Source organism: Octopus bimaculoides, chromosome 6 (genome assembly GCF_046866305.1).
Source record: "Octopus bimaculoides isolate indiv1 chromosome 6, ASM4686630v1, whole genome shotgun sequence".
Lineage (NCBI taxonomy): Eukaryota > Metazoa > Mollusca > Cephalopoda > Octopoda > Octopodidae > Octopus > Octopus bimaculoides.
The window spans coordinates 99,606,745-99,630,300 of record NC_142933.1 but is presented as its reverse complement, the minus strand read 5'-3'; the positions used below and the strand labels follow the sequence as shown (position 1 = coordinate 99,630,300).

General features: G+C 37.5%; 1 protein-coding gene across 3 annotated transcripts in view; it reads right to left on the bottom strand.

The window, feature by feature from the left end:
* LOC106875709 (uncharacterized) overlaps positions 1 to 23,060 on the bottom strand; it is a 46,517-nt gene extending 23,457 nt beyond the window's left edge. The window contains exon 1 of one of the 3 annotated variants that reach the window (XM_014923957.3): positions 22,955 to 23,060. The gene's annotated coding sequence lies outside the window, so the exon portion shown is untranslated. Of the gene's footprint in view, positions 1 to 2,482; positions 2,832 to 22,954 lie in introns of those variants that run through there. The other 2 variants (XM_014923956.3, XM_052968626.2) reach the window with 2 other exon arrangements.
* Between the last annotated feature and the right edge of the window lie 496 nt (positions 23,061 to 23,556).

The following is a 23,556-nucleotide window of genomic DNA, read 5'->3' as shown; positions in this document are numbered from 1 at the left end:
TTTTCTCTTAGTCTTCTTAAAAAAAAAAGAAATCCATAAATTATTCCATGTTAAAGTTGTCGTATTTCTGTAATTTCAACCAATCACTGACGTCCATTCAGCCGATATACATTAAGTGCCGACTACATAAACAAACGATTCTGAAACAATTAACCCTAACCCTAACCCTAGGGTTAGGGTTAGGGTTAAAGCAAATTTAAAATGAAAAAAGCAAATAAAACGAAGGTATGGAGATTAAATACGCTTTACATCGCTTAGTGAGCCAAAGGAGTAAATGTAAACAACTGAATACTTGTCAGTGATTGGTTGAAATTATCGAAATAAGACAATTTTTTACATGAAATAAATTCGAATACAAAAATATTTTTCTGTTCTATAACACAAAATAGATAAGTATACGAAGTTTGAAAGTCTTTCGCTACCAAAAACACTACGTAAAACCTTAATGAAAAATGTGGACCCCGTTTTAAAAATGATCCGATATTTAAACTATTTTTTGTTTTTTATGTGTGCTTGGTAGTCTCATTTTCATAAAATGTGCTCAGCAGTCCATGCTATGTAAGTGCAAATCCCAGCACTTTATAGGTTAATACTACTAATGCTTATAGTAAAAGCATAAGTGCCACAATATCCCAGTTATCCAATTTGTACATTAATACCTCTCATATAAGCTTTTGGGTGATATCTTTTTTTTTTTTACTTGTTTCAGTTATTAGACTGCGGTCATGCTGGGGCATCGCCTTGAAGAATTTTAAAGCCTGGTGCTTATTCTATTGAACCCTTTTGCCGAACTGCTAAGTTATAGGACCGTAAACACACCAACACCGGTTGTCAAGCAGTGGTGGAGGAACAAACACGCACACACACGACGGGCTTCTTTCAGTTTCCGTCTACCAAATCCAATCACAAGTGTAGAAGATACTTGCCCAAGGTGATACACAGTGGGACATCTACTTTTCTACTCTAGGCACAAGGCTCGAAATTTTTGGGGAGTGGGGGCAGTCTATTAGATCGACCCCAGTAAGCAACCGGTACTTAATTTATCGACTCCGAGAGGATAAAAAGCAAAGTCGACCTCGGCGGAATTTGAACTCAGAACATAAAGACAGACGAAATACTGCTAAGCTTTTCGCCCGGCATGCTAACGTTTTTGCCAGCTCACCACCTTCAGTTGAACATCTACTCGGGAAACACTTAATACAGTTCCCTATATTGTGAGCTTTCAAATTTCGATCTCAAACCACGATTTTCTTGCAGATAATAACATGCAGACTTTCAGGCTGGGCACTAGACGTATCCTTTTCAACAGGCTGAAACGATTAGCAGAGATCATGGACACTGCCCCTCCCTTCTTCCCCGGCTCACTTATTGACAAACAAAATGAGATATCACAAAGTGATATCAAAACCAAATGTCATCAGGGTCAAACCTCTTATTTCACGTCACACCTTTAATGAATTATTGATTTTTGCCAAGGCACAAAGGAGAAATTTTGCAAAGAGCCAGGTAACGTTGATTTAATCAACACGAGCAATGTTACAGGTACTTATTTCGGCGGGGGTAAGGAATGTATATGTACACCACCCGTTTTCGGAGTAACAAAAACCCTAACCCTAAACCCTAAACACCGGGTGTATGTATTCTTTACTTTTGCCCTTATTTCATTCACTCAGATGGATTTAAGTGACAAGAAACGAAACATAACTATATCTCTCCCCCCCCCTCTCTCTCTCCCTCGGTCTATCTGTCTGTCTGTCTGTATGTGTGTATATATAATGTGTGTGTGTGTGTGTGTGTGTGTAAAATGATTGAAAATTACGAGCTTCTTACAATTATATCGTTTTATGATGAGTAAGATGTGAACCCTTTCAAGTGGAATGCACCTGTCCTTCTGCAAAGCCAACATACTGGGGGTATCAAAAGGGCCGGTTAGTGGAAGGCCACGAAGCTGGCTAACGAGGCAGAAGTTGCTTGAAGATGGCCATAGTCAGAGGAGGTGTGAGCCATGAATGAGGAAGTGTTAACTGATCATAAACTGGGTCTCGATCAACCTGGCCGGGTCGCCTAGGTAAGGGTATCTGATCACTTAAACACCCTAAACATTCAGGTTCACCAGATAACATCACTAATGAGGTGTCCAGATTCATCATAAGATGATATCAGAGAAAAAAAAGATATAAACAAATAGTTTATTTGTATTTAAACGATTTAAAACGAATTATATACAAGCAAATGAATATGCAGATCTAAATAGATAAGGAATGTATTCTACTGTCATTCTATCACGGATTAATAACATAAACATTGCTAAAAAATAATCTATTTCTTAATGTCATTTATCAATAACAAGAGGTTAATACATTATTTGTCAATACAGTGAGTTTATTTGTTTATACACGCAGTTTCTAATTTCCACAGTTAAAATGCAGTATAGCCAAAGCGTTTACATAAGAGAGAGTTATAATGAGGAGGCAGGGCTTACCTTTGACTGACGGCGAATATCGTGTTGTGAGTGACTGACTGATTGTGTCTATGTGTGTGTATGTGTGTGTGTATGAAGGAGAGAGTAAAAGAGAGAGAGAGAGTGATAGCATGATAGGATAGTGTGTTGCGTAGGTGTATGTGTGTGTGTATGTGTATCTGTGTATGTGTATCTGTCACGAAGTACTTTTAAATCACTAAAATGAAAGTATCATAAATGACTGTGCTTTGTGGTCGAAGGTGTGTGACAGTGTGCGTGTATATATGTGTGTGTGCGCGCTAGTGTGTATGTGTGCGTGCGCATCAACTGATTTAGTGGCCGTTTTACAAGGATCTCAGAAATTATCAGTATTTTTTTAAAGTAACTTAGAGTTACCTCCCCTAGATTAACGGAAGTAAACGCAGAAAAACATTTAACTCTATCGCAAACCAACTTTTACACGCCAACGCATTTAGTTGCTAGGTAACGACAGACGCTAATATTATTTTTAGTAAAATAAGATCCGCGGAAACTGGCAGTTAGGCTTTTTACCTCACAACAAACTGATTCATAACATTTCTTGGAATGATTATTTTTAGGAAGCGTGGCTCGTAATTTTGGAAACTGATACAACGGTTACGTAACATGCTTCAGCGTGTTTCGACGTATTTTGATATTCTTGAAGAATCTTTGGGCAAACAAATCTTCGTACATCTGACTGTGAGTCTATGTGGTTATCAAAAAAGTGCATCTTCTGTCTTTCTTTCTCTCTGTCTCGCTTGCTCTGTGTGTGTATGTGTGTGTGTAGGTGCATGCGTTTGTGTGTGTACTGGAGTGCCAGTAAGGAAGCAAGCACTAATTTTAAACAGAATTGGGAGCCAGCCAGGGAAAAAAATGCCTTATCGTATATAGTTACGTCCATTTATATTTTTGAGTTCGACTGCATCCCAAGGTCGACTTCAACTTGCATGCTTCCGAGGTCGATAAAATATGAACTAGGTAGGTGTTACAAATCGATGCAATTGATTATACCAAACAACCACACACGACAAAATTTGTGACACATGTGACGGAAAAAAAAATCCATGATCTGTTTAACATGTTTTAATTACGATTTTTTAAAATTAAAAAAAAAAAAGAATTCCGTTCCTCACATTCCTTGACAAACATCTAGAAGTTGGCGTACACGCGCACGCACGAGAGAGAGAGGGAGAGAGAGAGAGAAGGCATACTTAATGTAAAAAGGAAAAAGAGATTATAAATGAGTGAGTGTGTAATATGCGTAGGAAACTAAAGATTTGTTCGTGGAGATAACTGCTATGAATTTCATTTCCCCCCTTTTTTTTCTACATACCAACATCAAATAGATCGCTTCTTAATTTGTTAGTAAAGTAACAATTTCTTACGTAGGCTCAAGGCAGAAATGTGGAAGAGGGGAAACAGCCGATAGTAATCCTTCGATATTGGTACTTGACGTCATTCATCCTTCTTTCATGACATAAAGAAGCTTCGCTGAAAAAGAGTGTGAATGACGGCGTCTCCTCGTTCCGACACTCTGTAGACCAATATCGAAGAATCGCCCAACCGAATTTATCAACGATCAAAGTACTTTATTTCTATCGATTGATACTTTATTTCTATCGACCCTGGAAGGACCAAAGGCGCAGCTGACTTCGGTGAAATTTGACCTGGGAATTTAAGAAGCTCAGGTTAAAATAAGACGAAATTAAGACAAGAATATAACAGCTCTTATTTAGCAGCATAAATCAATGCATCTTCGCAACCTTACTTCGACAGGATACATAGCTCGGAGATCAGAAAGTATCTCCAAGTCGAGCCGCTACGTCTCTGCATTGAGAGATCACAAATCCGTTAATGCGGACATGTGATTAGAATGTCGCAGGAAAAAATCACAAGACGGGCTTTTCAAGCTGATCTATCCAACAGGAGACCTAGGGCTCGACCAAGAACGAGATGTTTGGATGATGTCCAGTCTCAGTTGGTTACGGTTGGGAATCCAGCCGGAAAGTGTAATGAGGGTTGCTTCTGATAGGACCCTATGGAAGCGGATTTATCTACCCCTCCCCCCGACATACACACACACACACATACATATGCGCGCGGATATGCACACACGCACAGACATACATATATATGACGGGTTTCCGTCTACCAAATCCACCCGCAAGGCTTTGGTCAGCCCACGGCTATAGTGGAAGACATTTGTTCAAAGTACCATGCAATGGGACTGAACCTGGAAATTTGTGATTGGGAAACAAGCTTCTTACCATGCCGCCACACCTGCGCCTATATTTGTGTATATATATATATATATATATATATATATATATATATATATATATATATATATATATATGAGTATAAATACAAATGAATCTGGTCCCCTAGCACTCACACACACACACGCACACACATGCGCGTACATACACACACATGCGCGTACATACACACACACAACCTTTCCAGGAATAGTGGGTGGAGAAATGGATGGATGGATGGATGGATAGATGGATGGATGGATAGATGGATGGACGGACGGATGGATGGATGGATAAATATGCTTCTGAGAATAGAGGATATTTAGTAAAAAATTTTATATTACACCCGTCTCATTTTGAAGGTGAAATTATTCTTATGGTTTTACGTTTTACAAGGTCAGTTGGTTGCTGTGTTGCAGAAAGTCTTATAAAATATTACACACACACACACACACACACACACACACACACACACACACACACACACACACACACACACACACACACACACATACATACACACACACACGTACGTACACACATACATTTTCATGAGTTATCTACTTTAGTTTTGCTCGCGTCTGATAACGATTTTAGTTTCCTTCCGATTCATTCCGACATAGATCACAAGTTTATCAATTCTGTTGATTATATTTATTGGAATAGAATCGTATTACCTACTCTGTTAGTGTAAAAGTCAACGGCTACGCCAGAGGGTAGACAAAACCAACAAAGACACATCTCCCAAAACTTGGCTTTGCAAAAGACGCTGACAAGAACCAGCATTTTGGTAATAAGCATGAGTCGAAGAGGTTCGGACACATTGAAAGTTGTCTTCAGTTCACAGGAACTGCACCTTTTCTAAACGCTGACGGATCAACACTTCTCATAGATGAACATATTTTAGAAAAATGGACAGAACCACTTCGATTAAGTCCTCAACTGGCATCCTCAACCGAAGCAGCAATCTTTCGTTTACCTTCAAATCGAAACTCTTTAAACTTGGCAATCATTTACTGACACAGACGTGGCCCTTAAGTAATTGACCTGTGGAAAAGCTCCTGGCACAGAGCCATACCATCCGAAATTTTAAACCTGGATGATCGATCCCGTAACAGAAATTGATCAGAAGTGGCCAGATCTTTCTGGAGCTTGGGCATTGAACAATAATTCAAAGAACCTTTGACAATCCACATCTACAATTCAAGAGAAAGTCAGTTAGTTATACAATAATCATCGTAGCATTTCTCTGCTGATGATTGTTGGATGAAAGATCCTGGCTGGAGTTCTGCTGAACCATCTTATCATATACCAAAAGGTCGATCTGCTACCAGAAAGCCAATGTTGCTTCCGTGCAGGACATGGAACTGTAGATATAGTATTTGCTGTGAGTCAACTGCAGGAGAAATGCCAAGAACACTAGAATATATACACCATTTGACGATCTAACCAAGGCATTTAGCACAATGCATCACTAAAATCTTTGGAAGTTTGGCAGCTCAGACAAATTTTGTCTGGCAAACATTATCTGGCAGTTCCACGACAGCATGACGGTTTGAACCTTCTACAACGGTGAGCATCGACTGTCTTTCCTGTCAACAATAGTACGAAATAGTTATTGTGTATTGGCGTCGATATGATGCTTTTGGTAATACTCACGGACGCCTTCATAGATAATGTTCCAGGTGTTTACATCCTTTACAAAATGGATGGCAGACTTAACATAGTCATTCGCCTGCATGAAAACAGTCGCTAAAATTGAAACCACTGCTGTCCACGATCTTCTCTTTGCAGATGGCTGAATATCGAATTTCAGTGCTGTCAGAGGAATGCAACAAAGCATGAACAGCTGCAACAACTCTAGATATCAAAACAGTATCAGAAGCACTGCAATAGTGTCCGGTATATCGAATCAAAAATCATGGTCGATGACATCTGTCTTCGAACTGAGTAGAGAAGTTCATCTACTTGTTAGACATGTAATACTCGTGGTTGTTCTAAATATATTTGTTTGTTGTTTGGAAATGACAAAGAAATCTGAGCCCAAACAGTCAGACCTAGGGATTCATTTCACAAAGACTTCTACGCTTCGTGACTGGATACATTTTACTTTTTTTCCTGCAACCCGGTCGCTTCAGCAAGCCATACTCCGTAACTTAAAGCCTTCTACAATTGAACCAAATAACCGCGCCAATTTATCCTGGTTGCTATTTACACAATGTGTTCGTGGATGGTTGATGGTTTTTGGATGTGGTGCTGAAGAAGGAGCAATAACTCAGGAAACATGCATATACACCCATTACCCATTTTCTATCTTCGATCGCAGTGTTTACATGGTCGTATTCGTATACGAAGCGATGGCTCTAATTTTAGTGCTGGCTCTAATTTCTATAGAAAATCTGTAGAGATAACTTTAAAAAGTGATCCTCCTCCCCCGAGTCTTTGCTTCTCTCATTCAAAAAGAGATGACAAAATATATGTAACCTTCTGTTCAGTAGATTTCTTGTACCAAGTTCCACCCAGCCTAGAACTTCAACTTGTATCCGTCCACCGTTCCTATATTTGTCCCTACATTTCTCAAACCACATTTCTTCTAAATCACAAATCCACGGTCAATAGAGTCAAATATTTCCTCACATGTAAAATAGTTCTTAGCATTGAAACACCCTAATGATACATGGCCATGGTAGCTCGTTGCATGGAGGATCAGTTCCGGGAACATCTCGATGTATGTAACAAGCCTTAGAAACTCCTCCAAGTCGTAGGCTTCCTTTTTTAACTTTCTCACTACTCTAACCGTCTCTCAGTTTTTGGTATTCTCCAACACAATGATTAAAATGACAAACCCAATGAAAAATGTCCTCATCTTCAACGTAAGAGCGTATGTACAGTAGAGTATAAACGTACAACATAGTTTTTCTTTTTAATTTTTATGCCTTCCACCTCACATCATTACTGCGCTCACTTCTGGTGTCCTCCGCCCTCACCAAGATTTTCCTTGATCTATGTTGTGTAAATGTCATTGTGTGTTTAAATGCAAGTATGTATGGGTGCGTATACTCCCACGCTCTTGTGTTTACGTTATGTGTGTACAACAATACGTAAATGTGGTTGTCATGAAGGCTGTATATGTGAGATCTGTATTGTGCAAAAGGTAAATGCCTTTGGCTTTACCCTTCACACCATTTTCCTTCTTTCTTTTTCCTCAACTGACTTCCAGTCTGGCTTTGTTTAAAGCTTTAATTCTCTTTACCTTTTTGGCTTTCCTCCTTCTATATTAACCTTATTATTCATTTTTTTTTTGCATGAATGCCTTTTGGCTAACCACACCCCTCTTGAATATAACAATGACAATCCTTTGCGATTGAAAGCGTTCATGTAAATGGATACATGACTTATAATTGAAATTTAAAGTTGTCAGTAACAGCAATGTATATATATATATATATATATATATATATATATATATATATATATATATATATATATATTTTCTAACGTCTTTGTTGAATTGCCTTTTATCATATTACCTCCAACTGGGTGTTGTGAATTTTCTTCAGCAAACAGAGCACTGTCAATTGTTCAGTAGTTGTCATAGAAACGTAGCTAGTAATTACAAATTTACTTATTGAATATCATGACTAATAAAATACATAAACGTATAATACTGCGGAGACAACTTCATAATATTGTGTTTTGCAGGGTTATTATGAATGCAGGTTTGTATTTGGTAAAGGCTGACATGAATAAATTATGAATGCAGGTTTGTATTTGGTAAAGGCTGACATGAATAAATTAAAACCACTTTTGTTCTTATAAAATATGAAAGGATACTCGGATCAACATGATTTGGCAGACGCTGGATTCAGCTTACAATTTGGAGAAATATTTTTACTGTAGAAAATAGTGTCATGAAGGGTAAAAGAGAGAGAAAGAGAGAGAGAGAGATAAATAGATAGAGAGATAGATAGAGATAGATAGATAGATAGATAGAGAGAGAGAAAGAGTGAGAGAGGGGAGAGAGAGAGATAGATAGATAGAGAGAGAAAGAAAGAGAGAGAGAGGGGGAGAGAGAGAGAGAGAGGGAGAGAGAGAGAGAGAGAGAGAGAGAGAGAGAGAGAGAGAGAGAGAGAGAGAGAGACTCTATCTTGCAGTGAATCAAATTTGTTTTCTGTATTTGAAATCTTCAATAATAATAGGAAGCTACATTTTGATAATTAGAACTTTTAAGAATTTTTTTAGTCAGTGTAGACTTTAATAATTGAGTTCTGGGATCTATTTTAAAACGGGGGCCACAGTTTTCATTAATGTTTTACGTAGTGTTTTTGGTACCGAAAGACTTTCAAACTTCGTATACTTATCTATTTTGTGTTATAGAACAGAAAAATATTTTTGTATTCGAATTTATTTCATGTAAAAAATTGTCTTATTTCGATAATTTCAACCAATCACTGACAAGTATTCAGTTGTTTATATTTACTCCTTTGGCTGATTAAGCGGTGTAAAGCGTATTTAATCTCCATAGCTTCGTTTTATTTGCTTTTTTCATTTTAAATTTGCTTTTTTCATTTTCTTTTTTTTTCTTCGTTTTATTTGCTTTTTTCTTTTTAAATTTGCTGTTTTACCCTAACCCTAACCCTATGGTTAGGGTTAGGGTTAGCCTATAATAAAAAGGTTTATTAGCTACTGCCAATATGCTTCAGCCATTTTTTGACAAGGAAATAATAATTTTATCACCGATAGAATTGTTTCAGAATCGTTTGTTTATGTAGTCGGCACTTAATGTATATCGGCTGAATGGACGTCAGTGATTGGTTTAAATTACAGAAATACGACAACTTTAACATGGAATAACTTAGGGATTTCTTTTTTTTTTTAAGAAGACTAAGAGAAAAAGATGTTTTATATGACACATTCTACCAGTGTTCCAAGTTTCAAAGTGTTTCGTTAAGAAAATACTGTGGCCCCCGTTATAATTTACCTATAAAGTGAAACCGCGTTTTAATAAAGTATTATTATAGTAGAGGCCTCGTTGAAAAATCTCTGCATTTGAAGAGAGGCAAGAAATACCGTAGGAAATATTTCAAGTTAGATTATCTAATATGTTCTTGTGATGCGTAGAACGTCTGTTTATGTAATAAAGGAATTAACTGGATTTTCTAAATTAACTGCACTATTAATAATGCCTTGAGGCCTTCTTTGATGCTTGCCATAGAACAGTGTAAAAGTGCTTCGTGGAGGAGCGAGGTGTTGTCATGTAGAAGGTCTGAGCTCAACTCACCGAGAAATTGAAACTAACTGCTTAAGTACGAGTTTCACTGCGCAAACGCAACTCGAGGGGCTTCCTGTGGTGAAGTCCGCTGCGCATGCGCAGAATAGTACTTCCTCAATGGCGGCTATAATTTCACGCCACTACAAGCCTTAAAAATGAACCGCTTTCAGTATTTAGAAGGCTAATTTATGATTAGCCTCAGAAGCAATTTTTAGATAGAGTTCTTTTCGAAATCTGTTGATATTTTTGTTCGTTAAAGGTCCTAAGGATAATCTGTCTATCATATCTAAGTAATCTACCGACTTTAAATGGATAATTTGTTCAAGATATTTAATGTTACATTGTCAATAATTTTAGCCAAGTCTTTTGCTCCAATATTATAAAATCAATGGCAACAATTGGTATGTTTGTTTATCTTTATGCTGTGATCCATGGGTCCGGGAACAAGGGGTGCAGTGGGCGCAAGCGCACCTCCTAAAATGTTTGTCGAGTACAAAACCAAACTTTGCACCCTTGCATACTTTTCTCAGGTTCAGAAAACAGAGCGCAAAAAAGTGATTTGTAAAAGGTAGCTTGAAGTCAGATTTCTTCTTTATTTCATTTTAATTGGCCATTAAGGCCTTACAAAGAGGGGACAAACAAGGACAGACAAACGTAAAGAAGATGTGGGCTGGACACGGACATTAATGAGATGAGGGTGATAACAAAAAAAGGTGAAAAATAGCAAATAAAAATAAAAATGAAAAATGGGAGGGGCACCGGCGCCCACCGACAGATAACCCATCGAATACATTGTTCAAGCTCAATATTTATAATCATCAATGCCTTTCAAGTAGGCCCTCCGCTGCACGCAGGCAGCTCTCCATATTCATCTCAGCCTCCGTGTTGATGCACAAAAAGAAATGAAAACATTAATAAGACCTTGTTTATAAAAAATGGACCTGAGTTGGCATCTGGAATCCGAAATGCTTATATTTATAACAGTTTCAGCAAAACAGCATTCAATAAATTTTGTTTATTAATAGAAAAAGAGATATTTTTGGATATCAAACTGAAAACAACTATGTTTTACGGGTGTGTGGTTAGGATGTTCGCTTTGTAACCGCGTGGTTTCGGGTTCAGTTCCATTGCGCGGCACCCTGGGATAAGTGCCTTCTACTATGAGCTCCGGACCGACCAATGTTTTAAGTAGTGAGACAAACATCATCGATTGCATCGGAAATAATTCATGAATATTATTTTAAAACATCGCTTGTATACAAAATCTATGCGTGGAGACGAATTTTCAAATGATTCTCTTTCTATGCCTCCATTTCTCTTTTTCACCCCATAGTATTTGAATGATCTCATCAAACGATATTTTTAGCATTTGAAAGAATCTTCTCTTATGACGTCATTTCAATCATGATTTTTCAACAAATAAAAAATTGAAGGGAGGTAATATATTTCATATATTTCTTTTGCTCTTTATTTCATTTGAAAATTTCGATGCAGTTCTATTATGACGTCATAATTTGCCGAGTTTCCTTATAAATACGTGATCAATAATTTTCAAGCAATTTATTTGGAAAAACAAATTAAAAATTCGCTTACTTTTGCTCTTGGTATATATAAGCGTAGGATTGAGGATGAAAGACAATGAAGCCGGGAATGTACAACATCTTCCTGAGAAAGCATACCAGAAAAGTGAATGCTTCAAAGTAGGTTATTAAACTTCATTAATTCTGTTCTCTCTTCTCAGCAGCGTTGAATAAAAGTAACTACAAACTGACACGTTTCGAAAGTAAACAAAAATAATTGAAAGAAGAGAAATTTGTGAATTTTTGACTGGAGTTGTCGGCCTGTCCGAGCAGATGCATGTACGCAAGTGTGTAAAGTTAACTAAATGACGCTATTGAGAAATGAAAATAGAAATCCGTAGTAATAACGTTTAATAACCTACTTTTAAACATATGCTTTGTTTCGTTTCGCTTATTCAGGATAGCTGGCAAGTTTAAGTTTATACATCCCTGGCTTCTTCTTCGTCTTTTACTTTCAATTCCACATTTAAGTGAAAGATCGGTTAAAACAGCGAATTTATTCAAATTTATTCATTAAATTCACATATGCAATATAAACAAAAAGGCTTGTGCTTTAATTTTGGCTGAAGTTAATTTTTTTCCTTTGCATGCTACCAAAAATAATAATGGTCACAAATATTTCACTCTCAAGTATAACAACAGCCTGTGTGAATGTAATGAAAGAAAAAATAAAGGTGGGGGGAAAACTAGAATAAAAAAACAGAGAGGTAACGAAAGTAGTAGTAGAATTTTTAAAACCTTCAGTCAGTAAAGCAATTGATTCTGTTGTAGACCTATTTCGATATATTGATTGCTGTTTCTTATATCACTCGAAACTAATTATTTTTGAGGTGGATTAACTATTTTAAAAAAGAAAACCCTTCAGTCTGTAACAGTCAATTCTGCAGTTTGTAAGGTAAATGTTATTATTTTCCACTTAAATAGTTGTTGATATACAACATTACTTACCATGAAAAAAATAGTTTGCAAAAACTTATAATTTACCACTTTGTTTATGTATGAGGACAGTTCGGATAAGACATTTCACTGAAATGTTACGCAAATAATGTATACAAACTTGATATAAAAACAAATTCCTTTTGATAGTTACCGCCTGACACAAATGTTACTAACAAGCGTGCGCGCACATGCACACACACATACACACACACACACACACACACAATTAGCATAGACGTTGCATAAAGCAAGAAATAGATGTTTATACTTTTGAAACGAGAGACACGGACAGCATATGTTATATATTTTAACACTGAAGAAATGAAATCATACAAAAATTATATAACAAGCTTTTATATATAAGAGAATTGTTTTAATAACAATCGATTCTTAGTCAAACTTACTCCAGCAATATCAACGATGGCTCAGGCAATCGAAATGACTTTTTATTTCTAATTCTGCATTATAAATACTATCAAATATTTTTGATACTAAACAATGTTATTATGACAGTAAAGATAAACGTAACTCCATGAAATAATTGCATGACAAAGCAAAGAAAATAAAAACAAACAATCTTATAAGGCGTCAATTGGAAAATCGTCTGTGATAACTGCGCAAAATATATAACGTTGAAATATATTTTAAAAACAAAAACAAAAATATGTTGTTATGGTGATAAAACGCTATTGGTGAGCTGACAGAATCAATCGTTAGATTGCCAGAAAAAAATAAGCTTTGCAATATTTGTTTCGGTTCTTGGTTTTGAGTTCAGATACCACCAAGGTCAACCTTTTGGGGTTGACCGACGGGATCGGAGTAATCCACTATCCTATTCAAAACTGTGGGCCCTGTATCGATGCTACAAACCATAGTTCATAATAAATGGAGTAATAAACGCAAGGGAGATCATTCTTAATTTTGAAAATCATAAAAACACGCTCACAAAAAGAGAGAAACACACACGCAGACAGGCAGGCATCTCTCAAATACACTGTTATGAATCTGTTGAGAGTGTATTTCAGTACGATTATAGTAATCCCTCAACTATCGCGGATGTTATGTTTCAACCCCCACCCGCGATAGATGAAAATCCGCGAAGTAGAAACAGTGTTGAACTGTATATCTTATTATTTGTATATATTTATTTAATTATAAATGCAAAACAACACCACAGAGGAATCGGCGTAAGCTTAAATAATAAACCGCGATAGGGCGAGGGATTACTGTACACCGCTGGGCCACAGTAATTACTCATTTACATGTTAAATTTAGTAGCAAGTCGAAAAGAAACCTCAATCATATTGCTTTTCATTGTAGTGTGTCTGTGTGTATATATGTGTGTGTGTGCGTGCGTGCGTGTGTGCGTGCCTGCGTACTTGTGGCTCCGGTTTTCTATGGAAAACATGTCTGGCCATGAGAAAATATTACCGTGATAAGAAACCGATGAGGGTTGGTGACAGAGGAAAGGACATCTGGTCATAGAAAAGCTGCCTCAACAAACTCCATCTGACCCATGCAAGCATGGAAAATGGACTTTAAATGATGATGACGATAACATACATACATACATATAACTTTCTAGAAGTTTATCATTTAAATATATATGAACGTGTCTAGATATGGAACTATATGCATGAGAATGCATACATAAAGCAAAGCATACAAATCTACACGCGCTCGCGCACACACACACATTATATAGTATACATGTTCCTGCCTTAACTATTACTCCCGCTCCTTCTTCATGGACTTCTCCTTTTGCTTACGTTTTTCTCTGACGTGTCGACTACTTTCAACTATTCAAGATAACTGTCGGTCGCATCAATCTGACTTGTCTCAGAATTCTGTGAAAGCCAGGAGCAGAATCCATTCGTCTGGACAGAAACCATTAAAAGAAAGTATTTTATTTTCTACAATTCAATGCCTTTTGTTCTTAGTAAACATTTACTACGTATAACTTTCGTACATGGCTCCAAATCTGAAGTGTTAAAATATTGGTCAATAAATACTTGCCATTACATTTTTAATCAACCAAATATGAACCATTTTGTTGCACAATGCGTCTCCATCTTTCCTTTAACTTGGAAATACCCTCTTCCCAGAATTGAGGTGGTTTTATGGCAAATAAGTCGAAAGGTAAGCTACTATAAATCGGCACGAACTTTCCGGACAACCCAATATAATTAAATCAATTCTAATACTTGACTTGTGCATATTTTATCGACCTCTCAGGTACTCTACATCTCAATCTCTGTCTGTCTGTCTGCCTGTCTGTCTGTCTGTCTGTCTGCCTGTCTCTGTCTGTCTGTCTCTGTCTGTCTGTCTCTCTCTCTCTCTCTCTCACACATACACACTCAGGCGGCGATCATGGAAATTCCAACTTCTAACAACTTGAACACGTTGTCCTTTCGTGGTATCATCAAAGTAAAACCAAATACGTTCCTTGAATGTAAAGGGACACAACTACTTACCAGCCACAAATAAATATTGCAGTAGTTCAGTTACTCCCCTTCCGCGTTCAACACTCGCCAAATACGTTGCAATATTTTTAACAATTCTAGCACGCCAGACACATTTTTTAACCAGGTGTGGGGAAACCTTTTTGTGCGGTAGGCAAAAATTTACAAAGAAAAAGGTCCGCGGGCAGATCACAAGTTCCAACTCTTATATCTGTGTAGATCTTGTATATATCTAAGTATAATTCGATATGCATTAATAAAGATTAAATTAACGCGTAACATTTTCATTAACGCCGCCACTGAATTTAGGACATTTATATTACTTATGAGGTATTCTATATTTTTCACATAGAGTATAGTTGGGTCTCAAGGGGGTAGTTCAAACCTAGCAATATGAGTTTTATAGTGCCATTCAAATGGCAATTAACGGACAATTTTCTATTCGAGTCTAACCGTTTTAAATCGTAGTGGAAACGCGACTTATATCGCAAATAGGCATACGAATATTGTATAAATTTTAGAATTGAAAAATTTACTATATTTTGTGCACACGAGTACATTAGCCTCCAGGCGCAATAAAATGAGCTTGCGGGCGTTTCCCCACCCCTGTTTTAGACGTTCAAAAGATCGAAAAAGATCGACTTTGTAAAAAAATTTGAACCTGGGTTTGCACCTCTTAAGCAAATTTCGTTTCCGCACCCATGGGCGGTGAGTTGGCAGAGTCGTTAGAGCGTTGGACAAAATGATTTACAATATGTATTTCAGCTCTCTGAACAAATAGTTCAATTCCCACTGAGGTCAACTTTGCCTTTCATCTCTCCAGGGTCAATAAAATAAAGTGCTAGTCGAATACTGGAGTCGATAGTTATTGACTAAACCCGCCTCACAAAATCGCTGAATCCAAATCAAAAGCATTATTATTGTTAAGGGCACAGTGCTGGCAAAGTCTTTCGAGATTAAAAAGAAATGTTTTGCAGTATTTGTTTCATTTCTCTGCGCTCTGAATTCAATTCCATCTCAGGTCAACTTTACTTTTCAGCCCACTAGGCTGGATTAACCATTAAGCAAAATAAGTACGTGCTTAGGGCATCAAGGGAAGGAGGGGGCACCACAGAGATGGTAAATGGTTTACAGCACAAAAGAAATGACTTTAAACTTGCTAAAATAATATTCGGGATGCCTTTATCTCTATTAAGTATAGATGCAGATGTGTTTCCTAAGATTAATTTTGAGAATCTGGTCAAAGACTTTGCAATTCAAAATAGTAGGAGGAAACTTTTCAAATATAAATAAAGTGGAAATATACAAGAATAAACCTTATTTTCCCTCTCACTTTTTTGTTTCGTTTTGAAAAATAAAAATTTATTTTATGGTTTGTTACTGTTTATATTTTGAATTACATAATATTTTATGGGAGCACCGAAATCATTTACGTACTTAGGGTCTCGATGGGATTTAATCCGGCCCTGTCTCTAGGGTCAATACAATAAAGTGATAGTCAAATACTAGGATCGATAATATCGATTAACCCCTCCACTCAAAATTGTTGGCTTTGTGCCTGGGCTGGAAGAAACGCTAGCGCTTTACGGCATTTCTTTCGGCTCTTTGTGTCACGAGTTCAAATTCCACTGAAGTTGACTTTGCCTTTCATCCTTTCGGGGCGGATGAAAAAGTACCAGCTGAGCACTGGAGACAATGTAATCGACTTAACCACCCCCTAAAAATTGCTGGCCTTGTGCCTATATTAGAAAGACTTATTTAGAATTGTGGACTGGCAGCATCTTTAGAGTGGAGTCCAAAATACTTTACAAGTTCTGTTACAGACTTCTACCCAATAGCGTAGCTAGGGTGTGTGCCGCCCGGGGCGGCCCTTCCTTTTGCCGCCTCTGGACCCCTCAAAAAACACATTGTCTACAGCAGTCCCAAAAGTGGTGCCCCTTTAAAAGTGCCGCCCAGGGCGGGAAGCACCAATCGCTTCCTCTCCTCCTCCGCAGCTACGCTAGTGCCTCCACACTCTGAGTTTAAGTTCAGCTGAAATCAACTTTACTTTTCACCTTTTCGGGGTCAATAATAAAATACCAGTCGAAGAGAGTAGGTTGGTAGGAGCTGTTAGCACATCAGATGAGATATTCTGCTAAACTTTTTCCGGCTCTTCCAGTTCTGAATTCATGGGTTGTAAACTTAATCTTTCAGTGGTTTAAGACCGTCACCTGATCCTTGCAAGACTCTAGCGGGGACAACTCTTGCCCTTCCTTTCGCCAGTTTCGGAGGCCCTGAAACAACAAAGCGAAACGCCTTTCACTAACTACCACGTGACACTTATTAACCATATTTACAACATTTTTCCGGAGTTCAAATCTCTCCAAATTGACATCGCCTTCTCCAGACCTTGTAAAATAAATATCAGTAATTAAATCGATATTAAATTTGTAGGCAATAGATTTTCCTCACATTAATTAGCTGTCTTAACACTGGTAAATAAAAAAAAAAGAACTATCGCATGGCAGTTACGTCCCTTCATTGTATATATATTTTTTTTTTTCACGTAAGTTCAAATATCTCTAGCTGGGCATTAACTTCTCCCAAAATAAAACGAATAATAGTAATTAAATAGGGTTCGATTCAGCAGATAATAAAGTTAATTTACACCTACTAGCAACCTAAATACTAAACCAAGAAGCCTGGCACACTATCGCATGGCAGTTATGTCCCCTGCTTATTTTTTTAATAGCTTAAATCAGTCATTGGCAAACTGCAACCCACGGGACTTTCTGATTGGTATACTTAACGAAACATTACCTTAAGTTCACTTTTAGTGGTGCGGCTCGTCTGATGGTGAGCAATGTCTCTTGTGGCCCGTTTCTCGAGAAACGTTCTCCATGCCTGATTTAAATCCCTCCAGGCTGCTATTTAATATAACATTTCATTTATATTACAATTTAATATTAATAATCAGCATGCGTTCTCTAATTACTAAAGTTGTTTGGCAACTTTGAAAAGACAGAGATTGTAAAATAAGCAATAAAATAGCAAGTCGCTGTACAGACACGGTTGTGTAGTTAAGAAGCTCACTTTGCGACCATGGGGTTTTAGGTTCAGTCCCACTGAGCGGCATCACCTTGGGCAAGTGTCTTCTATTACCCAGGTGTGAGTAATACCTTGTGAGTGGATTCAGTAGACGGTAATTATGTGGAAGCCTGTCGTGCGAGTGGCCGTGTGGTAGGAAGCTTACTTCCCAACCACTTGGTTCCGGGTTCAGTCCCACTGCGTGGCACCTTCGGCAAGTGTCTTCTACTACAGCCTCGGCTCGACCAAAGCCTTGAGTGGATTTGATAGTCGGAAACTAAAAGAAGCCCGTCGTATATATATATAAACATATATATATGTGTGTGTGTGTGTGTGTGTCTCCCCACCATCGCTTGACAACCGATGTCCGTGTGTTTACGTCCTTGTAACTTAGCGGTTCGGCAAAAGATAGAATAAGTACTAGGCTTAAAAATAGTAAGGCGGGGTCAGTGGGGGCCCCCATTTAAGCAGCCCTTCAGAAATTAAACCTCTTTACAATAATCCCTGGGAGTTCATGGTATGAAATTCGTTGTCATTGCTCCGACCTGGTCGCCAATGCCATATATTTAGTTTAAAAGGCAGCAAAAATAGGGGTGTCAGTGGGGTCCCAATTAGGTGGCCCTTGAAAAAATAGACCCCCTTAGGACATTCCCTGAGATTAGAGGAGTTGCTGGTTTGAGTTTCGTTGTCCTTGCACCAACGGTCTAGGAGGAGTTAACGAACATAAAAATGTAACAGACGGAGAAAATAGGATATATATATGTATATATATATATATATATATATATATATATATAGTTAAAAATAACAAAAAAACAAAAAAACAACAAAGTGAGGACGTGATATGGATAGTATTATTGGACGCTCAGGAAAGGAATATATAGCTGACGAAGGGATATTCCAAGTGGCTTTCCGTTTTCCTATGTGTTCGTTCCGTTGTCTGTAGTTTATTGTTCTAACGTCCTGTACCCTGATATGCATGTATATACACATGTAGATGTAAGTATGTACATATATGTGTGTATACATGTATATATATTCTTTGTATTATTACATTATTGAACGCACACGTCCTTTTTTGCAAGTAAGTCTACTATTATTCTGACGTGACTATCTTTCTATCTATCTATCTATCTATCTATCTATCTATCTATCTATCTATCTATCTATCTATCTATCTTTCTATCTATTTATCTATCTGTCTTCCTCCATCTTTCTATCTATACCTCTGTCCTGGCCTCTACTTCACTGCTATACCCTTCTGTCCCTTCCTCCTTGTTCCACTTCCTCCCTCCACCATCCTCTCTATCTATTTATCTATCTGTCTTCCTCTATCTTCCTATCTACCCCTCTGTCCTGGCCTCTACTTCACTGCTTCTGTCCCTTCCTCCTTGTTCCACTTCCTCCCTCCACCATCCTCTCTGCTCTCGTGTGACCTGTGGTCAACTTTCTTTTCACTCCAGCCGCTGTGAAGGCAAGACGAACTACTAGCGTTCTACCTCAGATTTGCGTTTGGCCGTACGGCTTTTGAATGTTGTTTTCACTGTCCATTTTTTCCTGTCTTGGTTTGTGTTTGCCACCTTGGAATCCTCTGTGTAGTGGGTTGATCCACTACTCAAGAAGAGACTATTCTAGAGTACGTTCTGTCTTGTCTTCGAAACGTCTAGATAGAATAGAGACAGCTGATGAAGGGATATTCCAAGTGGCTTTCCGTTTTCCTATGTGTTCGTTCTGTTGTCTGTAGTTTATTGTTCTAACGTCCTGTACCCTGATATGCATGTATATACACATGTAGATGTAAGTATGTACATATATGTGTGTATACATGTATATATATTCTTTGTATTATTACATTATTGAACGCACACGTCCTTTTTTGCAAGTAAGTCTACTATTATTCTGACGTGACTATCTTTCTATCTATCTATCTATCTATCTATCTATCTATCTATCTATCTGTCTATCTATCTATCTATCTTTCTATCTATTTATCTATCTGTCTTCCTCCATCTTTCTATCTATACCTCTGTCCTGGCCTCTACTTCACTGCTATACCCTTCTGTCCCTTCCTCCTTGTTCCACTTCCTCCCTCCACCATCCTCTCTATCTATTTATCTATCTGTCTTCCTCTATCTTCCTATCTACCCCTCTGTTCTGGCCTCTACTTCACTGCTTCTGTCCCTTCCTCCTTGTTCCACTTCCTCCCTCCACCATCCTCTCTGCTCTCGTGTGACCTGTGGTCAACTTTCTTTTCACTCCAGCCGCTGTGAAGGCAAGACGAACTACTAGCGTTCTACCTCAGATTTGCGTTTGGCCGTACGGCTTTTGAATGTTGTTTTCACTGTCCATTTTTTCCTGTCTTGGTTTGTGTTTGCCACCTTGGAATCCTCTGTGTAGTGGGTTGATCCACTACTCAAGAAGAGACTATTCTAGAGTACGTTCTGTCTTGTCTTCGAAACGTCTAGATAGAATAGAGACAGCTGATGAAGGGATATTCCAAGTGGCTTTCCGTTTTCCTATGTGTTCGTTCTGTTGTCTGTAGTTTATTGTTCTAACGTCCTGTACCCTGATATGCATGTATATACACATGTAGATGTAAGTATGTACATATATGTGTGTATACATGTATATATATTCTTTGTATTATATATATATATATATATATATATATATATATATATATATATATATATATATATATATATATATATATAAAAGATAATAAGAGTGAAAAAACTACAGAAGGCTTGTGTTACATGATTAAAGTATATATTTAAATGATGTCAGAAAAATGTTAGAAAAATGTTATAAAATCTTTTTGGTATATAAACATTGTATTTTGAGAAATAACCGGTTTCGTGTTGTCTTTTCAAATTCCTCTAGAAGTAGAGAAATTTGAAAAGACAACACGAAACCGGTTATTTCTCAAAATATAATGTTTATATACCAAAAAAATTTTATAACATTTTTCTAACATTTTTCTGACATAATTTAAATATATACTTTAACCATGTAACACAAACCTTCTGTAGTTTTTTCACTCTTATTATCTTTTATACATCCAACCACGTGCTTTCACATACCAACTTTCTCATACACACACACACGCACACACACACACACACACACACACACACATATATATATATATATATATAGAGAGAGAGAGAGAGAGAGGTGTATGCATTTGTGGGTGAGGCTTTTGTGTTTGGCAACATCTCTGTAACTTAGCAATTCGACAAAGGAGCCCGACAGAATAAGTACCAAACTCAAGAAAGGTATTGGGGTCAATTTATTTCCCCAAAACCCTTCAATGCACTGCCCAGCATGGGTGTAGCTAATCCGTTTATATACTCATCGAATCTAGTAACTCCAGAGAATTAAGATAACTAATTTGCATACTCTAATTATAAGCATATATATCATATAAACGTATGTACACACACGCATACACGCACACATACATACATACATACATACATACATGGGCAAAAAATTTTGTCACTTTGTTAGCGACCGGCTTGAACTCTCTTACGAAGAACTTAAATAAAACTCAAAGAAACACACACACACACACACACATAGACACATATATGTATGTATGTATGTATGTATGTATGTATGTATGTATGTATGTATGTATGTATGTACGTGCGTGCGTGTCTGTGTGTGTGTTTGTGTGTGCGTTTAGTTTTTGTCATTTAAACACCGGACTTCCTTTCATAGATGTGAAAACACTAGTCTTAAGTAACTCAACGGAAAGTTCCAGTTTCAATATTTACAAAAAAAAAAAAAAAAGCCACTATAATACAAATATAAAAACAAGAGCACTTAGAGAGCGCAAACCTCTATTAACACAACACCAACGTCCTCTCAACGATTAACCAGAGATGATTTTTAAAATGAGAACATCTGAAATAAAATCGACTGCTTTCACAAACGAGAATACTAAAAATGAACCCGATCGCTCTCAAACGGAAAAATAATCCATATATCTTGTCCGGCACCTGATCGATTCCAATGGGAGTCATGGAATGTGGAAGTGGGTGTGCAGGCTGTGTTTATAATGCTGTGTGTGTGTCGTCTGGATAATGAAGATACTTGTGTGACTTGAGCGCACACATGTCATTAGGTCTTTGGGAGTCACTACGTAAAAATTTTGGAAACACTTGTTGAAATGCAACAGGAACTTTGGTAGAGAAACGTAATTGAACATAAAAATTATAATTGTAATGAATTGCATATTGTATCGTGGTCGGAAAACATCTGCTAATATACATTGAGTGAGAGGTAAAGGGAGAGGTGATGAAATACTAATACAGTGAAGGAGAAGTAGTGAGAGTAATAGCCATGATTGAGAGGGAGTAACAGAAAGTAATGACAATGAGAAAGACGAAACGAAATGGCAGAGAGTGTCGTATGAATGAGAATGGAAGGGGTGATAAGTGAATAACGAATGAAGGAGTGAAAAGCCGATAAACGGTGATTGAAGTGTGAATGTATGTGTGTGTGTAAAAGAGAGGTTTGTTTGCGCGCGCGCGCGCGTGTGTGTGTGTATGAGTGTGTGTGTACAATGGAAGTGGGATGGTAATGTTCAACGCCGAAAATGTAAGAGTATATGTGTGTGTGTGTGTGTGCAAGAGAACTATGTGAAACTTTACATATACATGTAAAGAAAATATTTAAAAAAATAATCCAGAATCCTTGTCCTGTACCGGAACGATCCCAAAATCTAATGAGACCGTGCCAGTCACAAGGCCAAACATCCCTGAAAGTTTCGTCCGCATCCACTCAGCAGTTTTTGAGATATCTTGTCCACGAACAAACAAACAAACACGACTGAAAACAATCCGACTCCAAAACAAGACAAAAACAATAATTCATATTTTCTTTACCTTCTACTCCAATATTTCGGCAGCGCCATTCGCAAACAGCATATCCACATTAAAGGGTATACTTACACAAATGGATTCGCCATCTGTGAAAATATATCTGGAGAGCAGTCATGACGTTTGATATATACCGATGCTATCAAGGACACAGAAAAATAAATAAATAAAAATATTGGAAGTTTACGGATTACAGAAGTAGTTCTGATTAAAAAAATAAATGCTTAATCCATTTATTAACAACAGACGTAATCCTAAGCTACACTCGCTGGCTGATTTTAAAGACAATCTTACCGCACGTGCTGTCGCCCGGCTTCTCTAATGATGTTACAACTATAAAGTGCAAACGACAGAGATAGATAGACCTTCGTTTTCTTGGCGAAGGATTTTAAATCTAGAATATTGAAATACAGGGCGTTTGTGTATATAGGCGCAAGCGTGGCTGTGTGGTAAGAAGCTTGCCTCCCAGCCACATGGTTCCGAGTTCAATCTCATTGCATGACACCTTGGGCAAGTGTCTTCTGCTATAGCCTCGGGCCGATCAAAGCCTTGTGAGTGGATTTGGTAGACGGAAACTGAAAGAAGCCTGTCGTATGTATATGTATATA